Source organism: Notamacropus eugenii, chromosome 1, assembly GCF_028372415.1.
Source record: "Notamacropus eugenii isolate mMacEug1 chromosome 1, mMacEug1.pri_v2, whole genome shotgun sequence".
Classification (NCBI taxonomy): domain Eukaryota; kingdom Metazoa; phylum Chordata; class Mammalia; order Diprotodontia; family Macropodidae; genus Notamacropus; species Notamacropus eugenii.
The window spans coordinates 324,105,733-324,127,071 of NC_092872.1; the positions used below are offsets into that span (position 1 = coordinate 324,105,733).

The 21,339-nt window shown below is 37.6% G+C and overlaps 1 protein-coding gene across 9 annotated transcripts in view; it reads right to left on the reverse strand.

The window, feature by feature from the left end:
- MTA1 (metastasis associated 1) overlaps positions 1-21,339 on the reverse strand; it is a 239,907-nt gene that overhangs the window by 199,963 nt on the left and 18,605 nt on the right. The window contains exon 2 of one of the 9 annotated variants that reach the window (XM_072629658.1): positions 7,439-7,554. The exons of the other annotated variants lie outside the window; for them this stretch is intronic. The gene's annotated coding sequence lies outside the window, so the exon portion shown is untranslated. The remainder of the gene's footprint in view (positions 1-7,438; positions 7,555-21,339) is intronic. 9 annotated transcript variants of the gene reach the window in all.

Consider the following 21,339-nt stretch of genomic DNA (forward strand, 5'->3'; position numbering starts at 1 on the left):
AGAGATAATTTTAAAATTATTGGACTGCCTGAAAGCCATGATCAAAAAAAGAGCCTGAACATCATTTTTTCAAGAAATTAGCAAGGAATACTGCCCTGATGTTCTGGAATCAGAGGATAAAATGGAAATTGAGGGAGTCCACTGGTCACTTCCTGAAAGATATCCCAAAAGGAAAACTCCTAGGAATATTGTAACCAAATTCCAGAGCTGCCAGGTGAAGGGGAAAATGTTGCAAGTAGTCAGAAAGAAACAATTCAGGTTTTGTGGAAGCACAATCAGGATAACACAAGATTTAGCAACTTCTACATTAAGGGATCTGAGGACTTGGAATATGATATTCCAGAGGTCAAAGGAGCTAGGATTAAAATCAAGAATCACCTACCCAGCAAAACTGAGTATGATCCTTAAGGGGAAAAGTTGGGCATTCAATGAAATAGAGGACTTTCAAGCATTCTTGATGAAAAGACTAGAACTGAATAGAAAATTTGACTTTCAAATACAAGGCTCAAGAGAAGCATGGAAAGGTAAACAGGAAATCATAAGGGACTTATTAAAGTTGAAGTATTTACATTCCTACAAAGTGTTTACATTTCCTACATGGAAAGATGCTATTTGTAACTCATGAGATCTTTCTCGGTATTAGGGTAGTTGGAGGGGAATATGTATGTAGACAGAGGGCACAGGGTGAGTTGAATATGAAGGGATGATATCTAAAAAAATAAAATTAAGAAGTGAGAAAAAGGGAATGTACTGGGAGAAGGAGAAAGGGAGAAGTAGACTGGGGTAAATTATCCCACTTAAAAGAGGCAAGAAAAAGCTTTTACAGTAGAGGGGAAGAAGGGGAAGGTAAGAGGGAATAAGTCAACCTTACCCTCATCTGATACAGCTTAAGGAGGGAATTACATATACACTCAATTGGGTATGGAAATCTGTCTTACCCTACAGGAAAGTAGGGTGGAAGGGGAAAAGAGAGGGGAGGGGTGACAGAAGGGAAGGCAAATGGGAGGAGGGGATAATCGGAAGCACACTCTTTTGAGGAGGGACAGGATCAAAGGAGAGAATAGAGTAAATGGGGGGGCAGGATAGGATGGAGGAAAACATAGTTAAGTCTTTTACAACGTTACTTTTATGGAAGTATTTTGCATCTCTGTACATGTATAACCTATGTTGAATTGCTTGCCTTCTCAATCAGCATGCATGGGGAGGAAGAGAAAAAGGGAAGGGGGTATATGGAACTCAAAGTTTAAAAAAAGAATATTAAAAATTGTTTTTACATGCAACTGGGAAATAAGATATACAAGCAATGGGGTTTAGAGATCTATCTTCCCCTACAGGAAAATAGAAGGGAAGGGGATAAGAGAAGGGAGTTCGGGAGGGGGTTATAGAAGGGAGGGCAGATTGGGGGAAGGGGTAATCAAAATGCATGACACCTTGGGTGGAAGGGAGGGATGGGGATAAAATCTGGAACTCAAAAGACTTTCGCAGGTGAATGCTGAAAACTAAAAATAATTAATTAAACAAGTAAAGCAAACATTCCACCCCACCCCCACCACCAGGCAAAAAACGTTCTAATATTCTGATCAACACCATATCCATTCATGATTATAGAGTACTAAAGATTAAAGCATGCTATTATTTCACCTCTTGACAAAGAGGTGATAGATTCAACATTAAGAATAAGCATTTTTGAAGACAGTAAGTGAGGAATATGTTCTGTTTGATTATGCATATTTGTTATGCAGAATTTTTCTTTTCTTCCCAATAAAGTAGGGCAGAAGTAGAAAAGTGACTTCGGTTAATTAGAAAATTAAAAATTTCATTAAAATATATTCTTATAACCCAGAATAACTTACCAAGCCAATAAGAATGTAATCCTACAGGAGGAAAATTAATCTTAATGGAAAAAGAACAGAGAAACAGGAGAAATTCTGGAAGGAGGGGGAGAATAAATGGCGAAGAGAATAAAGTGAAGAATAAAGTCAGGAAGGGTAAGCCCTAAGCAAAAAAAAATTCCAACCTTGAAAGATGGATCATGAAGAGAGGTTCAAATGGTTGTTATCAAGCTAGAATCATATATAGAATGAGCAACTATTATCGTCTTGCTATCATACATTTCTACCTCTTTGCTTCGGTCTTCTAGTATAACAAAGAAGAGGATAATGAGAAATGTGCTCAGCACTAGCAATCCTAGTATGATACCAAGAGAAATTATTTTTCTGTTATACTAATAACCAATTTTTAAATTGGGATTAAGGTTTTTTCCCTTTATTTCCTCATTCAGGGACCAGCCTTCAGTCTCAAAGGACATTTCTGATAGACTGCTCCAGGAACAGGTCCCTCAATCTTAGGCAGGACCTCAACCAACTAGGAGAGCTTGCTTCTATTTTACTGCCCTTAGGAAATAAGACCATATCACTACACCCCTGAATTAGGGTTTAGGTTAACTAGGCTCATGAAGGTGAAAACTACGCAGAATGGTGTGGACAGAGACAGATTCCTTTGTTCAGATTTCTGGAGAGGGCTGAGTTGCATGATCAAGCTATTTTTACAGGAGGAGGAGCTGAACTGTACTTAACTGGCAAGACAGAATCAACAATATAATACACTGTAATAGTAGCTGGTCAATCAGAAAGGAAAAAAATGTTCGCTACAAATCCTCTGCAAAAAAAACAACATGCAGAGGATAAATCACAACCATCAGTTATATCTCCAAAGGACCTATGACAGCATATGACCACATAATTCCTGACAGAGAAGTGATGGATTCAAGGTGCAGAAGATGACACATTTTTGGATATAGCCAGCATGGATTTGTTTTACTTGATTATACACATTTGCTATAAGGTTTTTTTTCCTGGTTTCAACTGGAAGGGGGGAATGAGGAAATAATATTGCAAAAAACAACCAAAAACACAAAGGGAGGGAAGAGAAAGACCACTGAAACATGCTTTAAACATACACAAAAGAATTTCAAAAGGCAGGACAGTTTTGAAATTAGCTATATTTTATTATATGTTTTTTTAAATGCAAGAAGTATGGAAACGAGATCCACAATTTTACATATAATTCTATTTTGTGTTCTGTTTTATCAAGTTCAGAACAATTTTTTAAAAAGCGTATGAACAGGCAATTCTCAAAAGAAAAAAATGGCAAGCTATCAACAGCTATTTAAAATTTTTGTTTCCAAATCAGTAATATGAGAAATGCAAAGTAAAGCAACTGTGAGGGTCCATGTTACATTCAAATTAGCAAAGATGACAAAAAAAATAAGGTTCACTCTTTAAAGCATGAGACTCAATCTTAAGTGTTGTGGTTTCATGCCTCACACTAGGCCTCACTGCTTTTATATGCAATGTGGTATAGTGGATAGAGTGCTACATTTGGAGGCAAGAAGATCTGGGTTCAAACCCCACCCCAGATACCTTTTAGCTATATTATAGCCTGGGCAAAGCACTTAACTCTCTGGGGTCTCAGTTTCCTCATGATAAGGTTATACTAGATGATCTCTTGCAGGACCCTCCCTGGTGCTCTACATCTATTATCCTATGGAAATAGAGTTAGAAGGGCAAAAGGGGGATAACCATGATAATACATTGTGGGTAGAGCTATGAATTAGTCCAGCCACTCTGGAAATCAATTTTGAACTAAATCCAAGAGGTGTCTAACATGTACAAACCCTTGGACACAGTAATACCACCAGCAGACATATGCCCCATAAAGATATAGGACAGAGGGAAGGGACTCACACACACAGAAAAATATTTATAATACCACTTTTATTGGTAGCAAAGAATTAACAAAATAGTACCATCAACTGGGGAATGAATAATGAAATTATGGTATATGAAATATAATGGAATATTATTTCGCCATGAAAATGAAATGATAGAAGGAATAGATACAGAGAAACTGAGGAAGACTTGCAAGAACTACAGTATACAGAATCAGGAGGATAATTTCTATGACTATAATACTGTAAAGGAAATCTATGAAAGCCTTAAGAACTCTGGACAATCGAAATACTGTGACAATGATCAATTGTGTAAGACTTAGCTACTCTAATCAATACAGTGATCCAAGACAATTCCAAATGACTCACAAAGAAAAATGCTATCTATATCCAGTAAAAGAACTGATGAAGTCTGAGTGAAGTTTGAAGTTTATTTTTTTCACTTATTTTTTCTTGCTTTTTTTTTTTTTTGCAACATAGCTAATATAGAATTGTTTTGTATGACTTCACATTTATAACTGATATCATGCTGCTTGCCTTCTCAATCAATAGGTAAGGGAGGGAACTAGAAGGAGGAAAAAAATTAGGAACTCAAAAATATTTTTAAATGAATGTTAAATAAAATATAATTTTTTATTTTTAAAAAACATTTTATTTTTTCCAATTATATACAAAAATTTGTTATAGTACAACACATGCATTTTTAAAAAGAACTCTCAGCAATGTAATAACCAATCATAAAGCCTCCTCCCTCATCCAATGTACAAATCTGTCTTATTTGAATGTGTACTTTTTTTCCCAAAGCCAGAGAAAACCTGGTGGATAAAAATACCTGGGGATTTTTTTATCAAAAAGTTCATTAGAAAGAGGTTCATAATGGAACACAAGAAAGCCTGGGAGTATGAGCATGATCATTATAATTTAATTTGCACTTTAAAAAACTGTTAGAAATGCACTATTTCATCTGCAATGTTTTTTTTTTTCTATTCTACATATATATGGAAAGGTTCATGTTTGTTAAGTTCATAACAAAAAAAAAATAAAGTTAATTTTAAAAAATGAAAAAATACAGAGTCCATACCCACTATTAAAACCAGTCTCACTAAATTCATATAGCTTAAGAAAAAATTACATGAGGAAATAAAAAGCCTGATCTTTTTTAAGTGTAACATTTCTTAAAATCTATTATAAGGCTTTCTAGGTGATACAAAACAAACAAAAAAACCCCAACAAAAAATCTATTTTGACAAAGTAAAAACAGAAGTAGGCTGTCCAATTCCCACACAACTATTTCACCAAAATCCACAACCCACAATTCAAATGTAACAAATACTGATCAAGGAATCCGATGAGAAACTACAATAAATGACATAATCCATTCTAGCACAAAAAAGTCAGTCAAAAGACCACAGGAAAGAAGGCCTTCAAGGCTCTGTATCCTGAGGAAACAAGAGCAATGGGTTCCCCTGACAAAACTCTAGAATGGTGAGAAAATCCCGTGGAAGGAACCATGAAAGACCATGAGTACAGCAGTGAAGAAGGATCAATCAAACACAAACCATTCAGACATGGACAAGCAGGATCCAAGGGCTCTGAAATCTCAAATACTTTGTCATGAGATGCTAGAATGGGCCCTAAATATCCAGTGTTCCGAACTTCAAAGATGGGGGAGCATCACCCCCTCTATTCCCCACATCCCACCTCGTGTAGGTTAAGGCAATAACCCAAGCAACACAAAGACCAACCAGAGGAAACTACTCCACCCAAAAAGAGAGAAGAAAGGCTGCTCCTGACATTGTGAAAAAAGCCACCATTTCAGGAACTAGCACTGAAAAGATGAGTAAATTAAAGAAAACCTCATTAAGTATCAAAAATATGGAAACTCTAACTCCTCAACACCTGCAAATAGAATTGCTGGGGGTTTGGGGAATTTTCCATAAGGACATAATACCAGGAAGAAGGAAAGAGAATTTTTTTAAAAAATTAAATAGTTTTTGAGGAAAGAACTGAAAGGAAAATAAGTAGCTGGAAGAGAAAATACTAAAATTTACCCAAGAAATAGGCTCCCTAAAAATTAAAACAGAATTCAATGATTCCATGAAACATCAAGAAACATTTTTTTAAATATATATCAAAAAGACAGAAAGAGAGAAAGTCAAAGAGAGGGGAAAAAAAAGAGAAGATTGGGAAGGAGGAAGGGAGAGAGGAAGAATGAAAAGAAGGAAGAGAAACAGAAAAGGAGGGAGAGGGAAGGAAGGAATGGCGGGAGGGACAGAGAAAGGGAGGAAGGAAGGGAGGGAGGAAAGAAAGAAGGAAGACATAAGAGTATCCAAAAAAAGGGAAAAGGAAAATAGACTGGAGACTTACTGAAAAATCAGGATTAAAAAAATAAAGTCTGAGGATTCTTTCCTCAGTCTGGGTTTTCAGTTTTAACACTCTAGAAATGCAGTCTTTCAGGTAGCTAAACAGTAGCAGCAATCTACTGGAGTCTGTGTCACACAGAACGAAAAAGGAGTGAAAAACTTCTAGGATGGTAGCAATCAAACTCCACCCAAGATCAGACCACTATGAATGCACTGAATGTTTGGAGGTACCCTGGCCTGAGCGGACCATGAGGTTTCACTTACACTAACCAATGTGACAGGAAATAAAAGTCACAACGGTTTTTTATATGGAAATATCCTTTGAAGGAAAGTATGAAGACAACAAAACTGAAAAAGCACCTCACCACCATCCTGAAAAGATCAAACTTAAACCTAGAGCAGACCATTTGGGGATCCCTGAAATCTTGTACTGTAGATCTCTGGCCAGTACTGCAACACAGCACTCAATCAGCACAAGAATAAAGTAGCAAAAGAACCTCAGAAAACACAAATCAGGTACAAAAAAAGGACCAGGTATTCCCTCCAGAATTCATAAAGTCTGGTCCTAACACACTGGCCCCAATCCAGGAATAAATAAAACAAACAAAAAAAACCTGTCACCATAAAGTACTATTGTGGTAACAGGGAAGTTCAAAAAACAAACCCAGAAGATGATTCCCAAAAATTTATAAATAAAGCTTCTAAGAAAACCATACTTGAACATAAGTTCAACTCAAATTTCTAGAAAATATAAATCAAAAGATTTTTAAAGAGTTTAAATTAAATGGGAGTCTTACATTAAAGAAATGGAAAAGAAATGAAACCTTCAAGAGAAAAATAAGAAAATAGCTTAATACAAAGAGATTAAAAATACTAACCAAAAAAGAGACTCCCTGACAATTAGAAAAGATCAAACAGAAATAAATAACTATATGAGACAAGACATGGAAAAACAAAGAGAAAATGCTGGGAAAAAAATGGAGAAAGTAAGAGGTTACCGCATATGAAAAACAAGCAATCTGGAAAACTTCAGTGACAGATAGCTAAAGAAATCACCAAACTACCTGAAAATTATGACCCAAAAAAAGAGCTTGGATATTATTTTTCAAGAAATCAAGGAAAATTCAGCAAAAATTCACAACTAAATATTAAAGCTCAAATAGCCAAATTTCAAAGTTTCTGGGTCAAAGAAAAAATATTACAAGCAGCCAACAGAACTCCAGTACCAAGTCACAGTCAGGATCACATATGATTTAGTAGCTACCAGTAAAGAGTAGTGGAGAACTTGGAATACAATATTTTGAAAGACAAAAGATATATACGTTTGCAACCAAGAATAACTTACCTAGCAAAGTGTAGCATAATCCTACAGGGGAAAAAATGGACCTTTAATGAAATAGAAGACTCCCAGCATTCCTGATGAAGAAACCAGAGCTGAGCAGAAACTTTGAAATACATACACTGGAGATAAGAGAAAAATAAAAACATAAATACGAACAAGTAATCAGAAGGGACTAAACAAGGATGAAGTGTTTACATTCTAATACGGGAAGAGGATACAAGTATCCCACCCTCCCCAGAACCTTAATATTATCGGGGTCACTGATGAAGCTAAACAAAAGAGAGGGCCTAGGAGTGGGCTTTTTTTTTTTTAAATGATCTTCAAACAAGGAAGGGAAGGGAAAAGGAATACATTTGGGAGGAAAGGGAAATGAGGAATAGGGAAACTTATCGGGGTGCCTCTATAGAATATACAAAGAAGAAAGAAGGAGTAAGGAAACAACCACTTAAAGTAGAGCAGAGCACACACATAGAATTAGGTGTAGATATACATTCAACTCAGTCAGGAAACAGGTATTTAATAAAAGGGAAGTGAGCATCAAAGAGGGATTACTTTGAAGCAAAGCCAAATCTAAACCATAATGGGGTGATCCTGGTTGATGGACCAGAGAACAGTAAGCAATAACATGGGACAAATCTCCCTGATCTGTTACGTAAATAAGTGACATCTTTGCTCTAACCCAGATGTTCTTGGAGCAGCTCCAAGTACCAAATTAACTTTTAGACCCAATGTAGCAATAAATATTTGGCATCATCCACCACAAGTCTGATCATTTAGACCCAGGATTCAGTCCTTCTTGGGATTCTCCCAATCACTTTTTCAGGGAACTGTTACAATGCTTTGTTTTTCATGCTTGTTTTAATTTTTCCTCTTCCCCCCGTAGACCTGTATCAGACTTCTGGGATATCAAACATGAACGTTGGCCAGAAATAAATAACCCTAATGTCTTTTAAGCAGAGGAAGATTCAGTAGGACAGTGCTTCTTAAACTGTGGGTCATACATAACTGAATATGGGGGTCGTGAAAAATTTAGCAATAGTAAAAGGTTTCTGAACCTACCACAACCAAAAATTAATTAAAAATCAAATGTGTAATGAATCCAAGAAGTTTCTAGCAGCACTTGCCCATGTAGCATTGCATAATTTCACTGAAGCCTTGGTTCTGAACATACAACATAAGCACTTTGCACTGCACATGTTGTCATGCCATGCAACACCAATGAACACTGCACAGCTCAGATTTGAGACTGCTGTATGTTATGACTTGCAGTGTTTTGACTGTACATACAAAATCATTAAATGAATTTTGCCTTGGGATTAGGTCAGAATTTCCAATAATATCTGAAAAGGCCCTAAACATACTTCTGCCCTTTTGTACTATGTAGTTAAGTGAAGTGGCATTCTCAGCATTGACAATTATAAAATCAAAATATTGATCAACTCTGAAAAAATGTTGAAAATACTTCCTATCCTGCAGTTTCAAATATTCCACAAAGATTTAACTCTTCATGTAAAAATAAACAAGCACGTCTATCTCATTAGCATGCAAAATTTGCTTTTGTCTTCAATAAATGGTAAAATTATACATATATCAAAGAATTGTTTTAAAATAAATTTATAATTTATTATCAGTAAATGTTTAATTTGTACACCTATTTTAGATATCTATTATACCCAGAGTCACGTAAAACTTTCCTGGGTGAAAAGGGGTCGCAAGTGGGAAAAGTTTAAGAAGCCCTGCATCAGAAGACCTTAAGGATCTTAACAATGAACTGATGGAGTGTGCTAGAAGCAATATCCTAAAACCTTTTCCCCATGTAGGTTAAACTAGTTTTTCCTTAAAACATATTTCTAGAGACTTCCTTAGCTGGGGTACAAGTAAGGGTTCAGACTGTTGTCTTCACTTCCTTATCACCTGAGTACAAAGCAGCCAAGAGGAGTTGGAAGGGTACTCTGATGTTTGGCTGGCAGACCATAATGAATATTTAATCAGCTAAATCTACTCAAGGGGTTCTCAATGCCTATCCTTGTGGAATATCCTTCTCATAACTAAGTACATCTCCTTTTCTTAACTGTTGAATGACGTACAAATGTCTCCTTTTTTTCAATATCAACCCAAAACAACCAGGGAACTGACTTGAGTAAAGCAAAAATTCAGAACAAAAGGATTATACATTTTTTCTCAGCTATGCAAGACACCTTTAAAAAACTGACCTTGTTTGTTAGCATAAACATTTCATACCCAAATGAAGGAAGGTTGATTTTTAAATATATCTTTTACTTAGTACAATGCAATAAAATACATAATAGTCAGTGAAAAAAGGAGCCAGTGGCTTAAAAAGAGCTAAAATTAAAAAAATAAGTCCCTGGCTTACAGCTGACCTGCAAGTATGACCCATTTTACTATGAGTCTAAACATCACTATTATTAAAATGAAATATTTGATATGAATTAAAATTATATGATCTTGCCCTGGAGAAAACTATACCTTAGCATCATTTTTACTCTCCACAATTACATCAAGCATAGAAACAACAGAAAATTTCAAAAACACCGGAATTTCTGGAATGTAGCCAAAGCAGTGCTTAGATAGGTAAATATATATACATATATATAATGTGTATATATATTATATATATATATAATATATATATACATATATATAATGTGTATATATATTATATATATATAATATACACACATATACATATACACACATATATATCTGTAAACATATTTAATCATGAATTTTTTAAAAAGTCAATGAATGGGCATATAACTAGAACATATAGATAGAAAACAAAAACCCAATTTAACACCAAAATAGAAATTTGGGGGAATGGGGAATCAAGAGATAAACAAAATTGAAGAAAAAAAACGCTGAATAAATAAAATGGGCAGATATTTTTTAAAAATCCAGTCAAATAAAAAAATCCACTAGGTCATTTAATTTTTTAAAAGAAGTACACCAAATTAACAACATCTAGAATGAAAAAGGAGAATTCACTACAAAAATAAAAGAAATGCTCCATTTAAATGCTTTCAGAGCTTTTTCTGCTCAATCCTTCTTGAATAAATAGAAAAAAAAGAGGAACAAAGTCTAGCTCCCAACCCCCAAAAAGTCACCATGAAAAAAATGTGGAGGAAGACAAAAATCAGAAATCTTACACTTTTTCTCTCCCCTTTCAGAAGGACCTTGGATCTCAAAAATCTAGTCCATGTGAGAGGGGGAACTAAACCTTTGCAGTTCACAATGGGTCTACTAATCCAAGGTGATGTCAGATGAGCTGATTATCTAGAAAAGCACCAGGAATATCAGAGACAAAACACAGTAGTGACAATGAGGAGAAAGCTGTAGGAATATCAGTTAAAGCCACAGCATGGATAATGATACTTCTAGCCCAATCACAAACTATTCATTATGCAGAAGGGTATTGAATACAACCTGTCCTGGGATCTAATTTAAGGTCAAAGTTCTTTCAACTCAGTACCCTCAGCCTCACCACCAAAAAGTTCTTCCCCTTCCTGAAAGCCACATCGGAAGAATGATATTAAATCTTTGCCCCTTTAGAGGACACTATGGAGGGTCTATCCCCTTTCCCCTTAAGGGCTAAATAAGGACTCTTACTCCCTTCCATCGACTCAAAATTACCAAATTAGCTAGGGGATCCCATTTCTTCCAAATAAATACATCCATCACAGTTAAAAAACAACAGTTTCAACTACCTATGCTATCAGAAAGCAAGACAGCTGCCAATAATATCACCCACTGGTTACCCCTGAGCCCATTCTAGAAGGTGTTGTCTGAAACATCTCAGATGAAAAGAAGCCTACCTACTGAGGAGGAATTGAGCAACTTCTTCCCCGTACACAGAGCCTGGTGGGGGCAAGATCCTTGAGACCCTAGTGATGGCATTAGGAAAAGAATAACAATAAGGAAGAACGAGGGAGTGTCAAAACTACATCCATTCTTGTCCAGTAACTTTTCCAGGAGGCTGAATCCCAAAAAGCACTGGACTAAAGAGTTTTTTTTTCCTCTGTTTTATCACAGACATGGTTTCAAGAAGTTCTGGCAGCTGATGTGGGCAGTCAGGAGTATGATGATGCAGCTATGGATTGAGCAGAGGTAAACCTTTTGCCCTCAGAGGTGAAGCCACCATTTTGCCAGTTAGGGAAAGACTGAAGGTTGCTTAGATTAAGCAGATGCATACAGACTGGCATATAGAGCCCAGCTGGGTAGAACAGCTGCTTGTCCACACACTGGTAATGGAGCCACTCCCCAACTTCTGCTCCAACTTGGCTATGTAACATATGATAAGGCAGCTAAACACTGAGGATAGCGCACTAGGCCTAGAATTGGGAAGATCCAAATTCAAATCCAGATTCAGACTTACTAGCTATGTGATCCTGGGCAAATCACTTAATAACCTCTGCCTGCCTCAGATTCCTCACTTGTAAAATGAGGAACATAAAAGCACCTATCTCATATAATTATTGTGAGGCTCAACTAAGATAATGCATGTACAATGTTTAGCAAACTGGCTGGAACATAGTAGGAACTTGATAAATGCTTGTTCCTTTCCTTCTCCCTTCTCCACCAGTAGTGCTGACATGAATCACAAACTCTATGAAGTGGGGGGGCCCAGCCCCTAATGAAGGAATTTCTTCATTAGTCTCCCTTAAGGGGAAAACCTTCAATTATGTAGTTTTTTACTCTCCAGGCCCCAGACCACTTGGCCAAGACCATGGTCACTATCTAGAAATCACTGTCTAAGAAAAATTTTCTGCCTCATTTTTTTCTCATATGTCAACAGCCCAGAGATCAGACCAGTGGAGAGACTTGTCAAAACTGCTACTTCCTAGGGTATATCTAGTAACTGGATTATTGACTGCTGAAGAAGTTCAGTTACTAATACTTCCTTTCATCACCGCAGATGGAGTCACTGGTCAATCAGACAAAATAGTGTTCCGTAAGAGTCAGGTCCATAGAGGTGGGGGTCCATTGGGCCTTAATGGAGAAGGGAGAGTTCCAGGGTCTGGACTAGAAATTTCAGTCTCTGGTATATAGAGCTGCCACTTATTGTGAAAGACACACTGGAAGGAACTCTGAGAAGTATAATTCTTAAAGTACTCTTTTTTATTCAGTAACCAAAGCCCAAGTACAAGGTGAAAGTGCTTTTCAAAAGTGATACAGTGAGTGGCCACTTCAAAAAACTTGAAGCCTGTCATTCCTTCTGTTCACCTCCTGGTGTCTGCCAAAGGCTCTACTCAGCCTGATCTTTATGAAGGGAGACATCCAGAAACATTAGCTTTATAGGTCATAAGGGCACAAGGAGAAAGACTACTGGATGGCCTTCTTTAAATTTTCCAGGTTATAGCCCATTCTGGGCCCCAGTTGAAAGAAGGGAATATGTAGGGTGATTCAGTTAATCAAAGTCATCAAGATATCAAGGTGGGGAATGTATGTTCTCCAAAACCTGAGGTGTCCAGTAAATCTCTGGACTTCCTTAATAGGCTAAATCCTGAATTTTCATAGGGTTGATTTCCCATCCCTGTCACTCATATGAATCACCTTCTTTCACTGTGGTAGCACAGTCAATATTATGTCCTCAATGTAGTGGTATATATCAATGCCTTTTGGAAGGGAAGTCATTTCAAGTCTTTGCCCCCCACAACATGGGAGGAGAATTCAGGTAGCCTTAGGTATGGACAGTGAAAGCAAAGGACCCCAATCAGTCTCAGCCACAACAGAAGAGGATAAAAAAAAATTGGTGAAATCAATAACTTCATGCAATGCACCCTAAGCCAGAACAACCTGGTCAATCACACTAACAAGAAGGTCAGAGAGAGCTGTAGCGAGGAACCTGACAATTTGACCAGCCCCTTGCAGTCTAAGGACCTGGGTGCTATCTACCTTCCTCATGGACAGCATGGTAAAATATCTTTCTAGGACCCAATATTGCTTAGTGTTAAATAGATGACTACTGACTCCCAAGGACCCATAATACCTACCCCTTCCCTCCATGATCTTCCCACAGTAGCAGCCTTTGAAAGATCCAAATGGGACAGGGACTTTAAAGTATACCTCAGACTTGGTGGGTTTAAGGGCTATCTAGTGCCCTGATGATGAATTTTCCTATACAGTTTTACTACAGAGCACCCCCTCTTTCCCAGCTGGCTATCAACTGTTTTTTTTTTAAATAAGAATCACATTTCAGCTTGCTGTTCATCATTAGTTTTTCAGACATGTCCAATTCTGCATAACAACATGTGGGATTTTCTTGGCAAATATAATGGAGTGGTTTGCAATTTCCTTCTCCAGCTCATTTTATAGATGAGGAAACTGAGACAAAAATGTTAAGCAATTTGCCCAGGGTCACACAGCTAGTAAGCGTCTGAGGCTTAATTTGAACTCAGGAAGAACAGTCCTCCTGACTCCCAGCCCCACCACTCTATCCAATCTAGCCCCGCATGTTTCAGTAGCCACACTCAAAACTCCCTCAGGAAAAAGATGTTTGCCCTTTACACAACTAACAAGAAAGTGAACTCTGTGACTCTTCCCCATATCTCCAGGACACTGATTGGCACTGACAAGTAGTAGCTACCCAGGCCATAACTGTTCCAACCTTCTATTCAAATTTCACTACAAGATCAGCCCAGACCTGCATATTTATGTGTCAGGGGAGAAATCATAACTGAAATTGAAGACATTCTGCTAGGGATCTACCCAAAAGATAGAATCTAACTACCCCCAAAGCAGGCTGTCATAAGATTGGGGGAGGAGAGCAGGCACATAGATCAAATCTATCGAACCTATTTCTTTTAGGCATTCACCTCCTCCCCTGTAGATCCTGATGGGTAGCTGGTTGCAATGAAAATTCATCTTTATGCAGACAGGTGTAAATTACCCTATCTGAGTCACCTAAAAATGGAAAAAGGTCAGTCCCTCTTCAGGAAGCGCTAATAAATCTGGATGACTCTGAAAAAGTAATTCCTCAGAAAGTTCCCCTAGTCTCTGAAAATCAGCTTCAGAGAGTGTCTCAGAATTGGCTCCATTTAACCAACCCCTTAAGAACAAATGATCCAGTTGCTCATCAGATTTGTTTGAACTTCTACTGCAACTATCTATACTTCCTGGAAGAGAATGCTTGCCCACCTCCTGATCCCTCAGGGGAAGGAACCACTCATTTCTGGAGAGCAGTAAAATTCCTGGAGCTTTTTTTTAACCTACCTAGCGGATTTGCCAAGTCTCTTCCTTACTTCCTCTCTCATATTTCTCTTTCATGACTCTAATATCAGAGGGATATAGTGGAACCTCTGGGTCACAGACTATAGGTGGGTTCCAGAATGTGGCCGGTGAATCCATACCCCATCACAGAGATCCCTTGATTCTCTACTTGGACAACTATCAGTTCCATTAGCTACTCCTCAGCTTTCACTGTACTGACCCTAGAAGCTGAGATTTCAGTCATTAGCTATGTGATATGATGGAGCAGTTTATTTTCAGTCTTATTGTGCTAGAGGATGGTCAAATCAAGGAACGCTGGACTTGGCACTTGCTTTACCCTCTAAGACAGCTTTTCTAGAACCTAGTGAACAAATGGCTCTGCTTGAGCTCGTCCCTTATGGAAGACTCCTCACATCAGAACAGAAGAGTTCTTGCTAATGAATGGATATCAACGTGTGGTGCCAAGGTTTCTGATCACCTGACCCATCATTTTTGTAGTTCTCCTCCCCCAACTCAACTATGACATGATCCACCAGACTATCCCATCTCATCCCAATTAACACTTTCACTACCCTTAGGTAGACCTAATACTAGCAACCTTTAAGTTTAGCTTCATTTTGGGGACAAAATAAGATACTCTAAAGTTACTGGACAGTTTAAAAATACAAAGCTCCCACAGCAAAGAAAAAAATACTGCAAGCATCTAGAAGGAAATAGTACAAGTACCAAGGAATTCCAGTCATGATTATACAAGGCCCAGTATCTTCTACTAAAAAGGAGAGGTCAACCTGGGAATTTAGAGAAAGAATGTCCTTGGTCATAATTCCACAAACTGCTATGCTAACTTCCACTCCTAAAGTTCCCTTTAAAAATGCTGCTGTAGCCCCTGAGGAGATTTCTCCAGGTGCTGATATCACAAAGTAGTCTGAAAAGAACATAAAATATTACACCCAGGAAGATAGCTAGAAGCACAACCATAGCAAGAGGACCTGGATAATCTTGCACTACAAACTCAACCAAAATACTGGAAGATCCTCTTAGCAGAGAAGTTCTAAGGGAGCAAGCTACAAGTGGTACCACTAAAAATTTCTCAGAAGCCCAAGAATTGTCAAAGACATGTTACTAAAGAGCTTCAACCAGATAACATGCAAAATAAAGAAATTGTCAGAACTTACTACTATTACTGATAGTAACTTCAGTTGGTACATCAATTGGGTGATCCAACCATTGGTTGTGACCTTGATGTCTTCACTTGTATGTATCATAATACCAGGTACATTTTTTAAAAAATCAATGAAAGAAGAAATGAAGAAGAGATTGACTCAAACCAGGAAATCAGTCAGTTGTCACTGTAACTTTGCCTGACAGATTATCCTTGATGCCATGGTCCTCTTCCAGAACGAAGGATAAACACAACAATCTGGTTTACAGACCAATTTTGCTGAACTAGTTTTTCTCCTTTTTTAAAAAAAATTCTTCATTACAGTAGATAGTAGATAATTTGATGGGTAGGGGAGAGCGAGAAGGAATACATTCAGAAATAAAGGTGAAGTAAAAACAAAAGGAAAGAAGATAGTTATTTTGTTTAGATTAAAATTCACATTCAATTTAACATTTATTAACTATGTTGAAGGCATAGTGTAAAAACAAAATTAAATAATCTTTACTTTTTTATTACATTTATAATCATTTTTACTTTGTTGGAATATTTAGTTTTGCTAATGGTTACTAAGTTTAGAATTTAAGGTTACACTCACACCCTTAATTTCTCTCCCTCAATGCCCAATCCACTCAATCATTCAACTCCTTAAAATCTGATTTCCATCCTCCCATTCTTCTGAAAATATTCTCTCTAAAATTCACCAATGACTTTCTAACTACCAATTCCAATGGTCTTGGTTGAATCTTCATATTCAATGACTGTAGGCACCCCTGAGAGAACACCACCTCCGTTAATTTATCTTCTACCTTGGCTTCCATGACACTACAACTTCATTCTCCTATCTCCTGATTGAGTCCAGTGTCTTGAATGACCTTCCTCTCTCATGACCACTAGTCTGTTGAAATCTCTCCCTTCCTTTAAGGCTTGACTTTCTCCAATAAAGTGTCTCCTCTAAGAATATCATAAATGATTAACAAGTATTTTTATTTAGTGCCTACTATGTGAACAGCACTGTGTTAGACATTGGGCATAAAATACAATCTCTATCCACAAATAATTTCTATTCTAACAGGAGAGAAAACAACTACATACATAAGTATCTCCAGAATAAAAATAATAAATACAAAGTAGTTAAATGTAAGTTTGAGCAGGAGGGCACCAGGAAAGGCTACATGTTGAAGGTGGTATCAGAGCTGAAGAGATTCTATAATGTCAATATAAGGGAGAAGTGCATTCCCGATATGGGGACAGCCAAGTACCAAAACATGGAGACATGAGATGAAGTGTGTGATGAACAAAGAGAAGGCCAAATTTGGCTGGATTTCACATGGAATGATGTACAATGATCACCACAAGCAACTCAAAATGGTCTCACTCTCCTTAAACTTCTCACAGCCCTTTGTTCAACCTCTTCGTTGCATTTATTTCATTCATGTTTTCCCCTGTAAAGGGTAGATAAACTAAATGTGTTTGTAATACTCAACAATTATCCCATATATTCTGCTTTTGTGCGTAGCCAGTAGGTCCAAGTTTACGTTTTTAAATTCAAATGCTCAATTTGTCCAATGAGGAAATCCAACCCTGATCTTTCTCCCACTTTATTTCCCAGCACCCAATATCAATAGTTCACAATATAAAATAAGAAGATTAAACCAGATGGTTTCTAAGGTGCCTTCCTGCTCTAAACCTATGATCCTATGTTTTTGTTCAGCAGTTTTCCAGTCATGTACAACTTCTTCATGACCCCATGTGGGGTTTTCTTGGCAAAGATATTGGAATGGTTTGCCATTTCCTTTTCAAGCTCATTTTACAGAGGAGGAAACTGAGGCAAACAGGGTTAAGTGATTTGCCATGGGTGTCTGAGGTCAGATTTGAATTCAGGAAGATAAGCCTTCCTGATTCCAGGCCCAGCATTCAATCCACTGCAAAACTTAGCTGATCCTGTAACTGGCCCTATCTGCCCTTGAAGGATATTCCACAAACATAGCATGAATTGTATATCCATAAACAAAGCATAACAAAGCATAATAGTGTCTTGCCACAACTGCCAGGAAGATGATGACTACTAAACAAATGCGTTTAGCCAGACATCATGGCATCTGGCCTTGAAATCCAATGATTCCAAGAATAACTGCACCTGCAGAGAAATAGAGTGGCTATGCAGAAATCTCTGTTCAAGTACAACTCAGATAAAAGAGCAAACAACTTACAATGCTGAATGGGTAGTATCCTTTCAATATAACATCAACGATCTAATACAGTTATTAGTGGTTAAAAATTAGATAAGCAGGGTACAGATAGGTGGCGCAGTGAATAGAGCACCAGCCCTGGAGTCAGGAGGACCTAGGTTCAAATACAGCCTCAGACACTTGACACTTATTAGCTATGTGACCTTGGGCAAGTCACTTCACCCCAACTGCATTGCCTTCATCCCTCCAAAAAAAAAATTAGACAAGAGATCAATGGAACAGACTAGACAATGGAGAAGAAGTAGTAATGAAACAAAAACCCAGGGTTTAATAAATCAGAAAGATTTCTTAGGAAAGAAGTCTACTTAATAATAACTGCTGGGAAAAGTGAAAAACAATTTGACAGAAATGAAGCTTACACCAACTATATCAAACTTGAAAAGAAATGGGCCACTAATACCTAAGTGGGAAGAATAGGGAGCAAGGGGAGGGAGGAATAGTGACTTAATTTTAAAATGTAATATTATCTTTTTTATTGTATTTCATTTTGTTGAATGTTTCCCAATTATTTTAATTTAATTTTAATCTGATTTTTTTAACCTGGTTCAGGCCACACTCAGGAATGCAGTAGGCCACATGGGATGTATATTTGACACATCTGTCTTACACAGTGTTCCACATAATACATTCTACATGGATACATGACCATTATATTAAGTCTCATACTATTAAAAAATCATAAAAGAAGATCATATATCATGGGTAGTAAATGTATTTTTAAAAATTGTGTATTTTTTCAATCAGCAAAAATCTGCTCTTTATCCTCTCACCTTAACCCACTCACCTACTGAGGAACAAAAGAAGAGAAAAACTTCTGTTTCAAACATGTATAATAGCAAGTAAAATTACATTTCTGCACTAATCTTAGGCAAAAAAAAAGTCTCCATCTCTCTACAGGGAGGCAGACAGCATGTTATCAATAGTCCTGAGAAATTGTGGTAGGCCATTAAATTGATCAGAGTTCCAAAGTCTTTGAAAGCTGTCTTTACCAGGTTTTTGTCACTGTATGTTTTGTCAGTGAACTGCTCTGCTTGTTCTGTTCACTTTTTTACAACAGCTAATACAAGTTTCTCCAGGTTTTTCTAAAATCTGGAAAAGGTCGAAAGGACTCCGCAGCAAAAGATCATAAGGAGAGAAGAGAGAATCAAGGAGCATTCCAGTATCAAACCCTGCTCTTCCTCTACATTGAGATGTTTAATCCCTTGACACTCTAAATGGAGACTCTGAAATTCTCTTTAAATTTTTCACTTAATAATTCACAATACTTCCCCCAACCAAAAGCTACCTACACCTTTCTCTGTCTTCTGGAATGGGGAAACATAGTAAACACACTGGTTTTCATCTTAAAACTTCCTTTCCCACTCCTTCCATCTTGACTCTTACTGAGACCTGAATCCCTCTTGACAGCACAGCCTCATTGGCTGCATTCACTCATTCCTCTGACTTACAGGTGGAAAAGGAGGAGTTGGAACACTCCCTGCTCCCCATTTCTACTTCCAAACTTTCCCACTACCACAACTCTGTAACCTCTCCTCCTCTGAAGTTCACGTAATCCACTTCCACCATTCAATCAAAATCCTGGTAAATATTGTCTACAGTCCTCCAGGAATATTCCACTTCCTTCATCAATGAATTCAGTACCTGTCTCACAATTTTTTTCTCTCAACTCCTAACTTCCTACTAGGACACTTAACATAAATATTAATACTCTCTCAAACATCCTAACTTCCCAATTCATCAAATTATTCATTTTCCACTGCCATTTTCCTCCACCCTATCTGAGCCTTACAGAAAAGTAGTAATAACTTTGGTCTTGTCATCATCCATAAATGCACCACCTCCATGTTCATCAATTCTGAAATTTTCATATCTTATCACAAACTTGAATTGTCACCTCTCCCCCTTCCTTCCAATACCAAATCCTACTCTCAATGTACAATGTGATGTCTAATCCCTTGATCCCTCAGTTCTCTGCCAGGCCACCAAACCTGTACTAGGCCATATTCTTTTCCTTTATCTATTTTGACCCCTTGGTGAACCAATTCAACTCTATACTGTGCCCTTCTCTCAAGTCTCTTGCCCATTTATCATACTGCCAATTGTGCCCAGGCAAACCTCAGCATTAGATCACTCCCACCATCTACTGCTATCAATCATAAATAAACACATGCTGCTAAAAGAAGATAGAGAAAAATCACACAACTGTCCTGACCCACTACAAATTTTGTGTTACATAACACATATCCATACACGGTTATATTAACTAGGCCTTCCCTGCTGTTATACAATCTTTTTTACATATTCACTTTCCCACTCACAACAGCTCTTTGAAGCATTTTCATTACTCCTGAAACCTACCATGGTTTCCCCTATCCCCACCCTCTCAGGTTTCTCATTTTATTTAAAAAAATTAAGGTCATTAGCCAAGAACTCCCTCTTCTCCCCTTCACCTAGATACCTTTCACCATTATCTCCTCCTTTAGCCCTTTGTCTCACATGATGAAGTAGGACTTTCCAAGGCCAACCTGCACAAGTGATACAATTCCATTCTATTTTCTCCTGCAGATTGCTCCCTTTTATCCTCATTCTCTCAACTAATTTCAAAATCTTTCTATCTACTGTTTCCCTGCTGCCTGCAATTATGCCAATGTCTACCCTGTCCTCCTTTCATTCCTGCTATTATCCAGTATCTCTCCTTCCTTTTGTCGCTAAGTTCCTTCAGAAAGTCATGCATTCAATTCCTCCCCTCTCACCTCATTATTCAAGGGAAACTGACCTCCTCAAAATTACAAATGATCTCCTAAGTGCCAAATCAAATGCTTTTTTTCTCAGTCCTCATTCCTCTTGATCTCTGCAACTGTCACTGTCAATCACCCTCTTCTTCTTGATACTCTTCTCTCTGGGTTTTTGGGATTCTTGGTTTTTCTCCTATTTATCTGCTTCTCAAGTTTCCTTTTTTGGATCCCAGTCCAGGTCACACACTCTAACCAAGTCCCAAAGGACTGTAGGGCTATCCTGGGCCCTGTTCTCCCTCTGTACCATTTAACTTGGTGATCTCATCAGCATCCACGGATTTATCATCACCAAGCTAATGATCTTCATATCTACCTATCCACCCTAAAACCTTTCTGCTGAACCCCAATTTGTGAAAGTCTTTTGGACATCTTAAACTGGATGTCCATTTAAATTCAACAGGTTCAAAATGACACTCATTTTTCCCCCTAAATCTTTTCTCTTTCCACATTTCCCTACTACTGTTGAGGGCA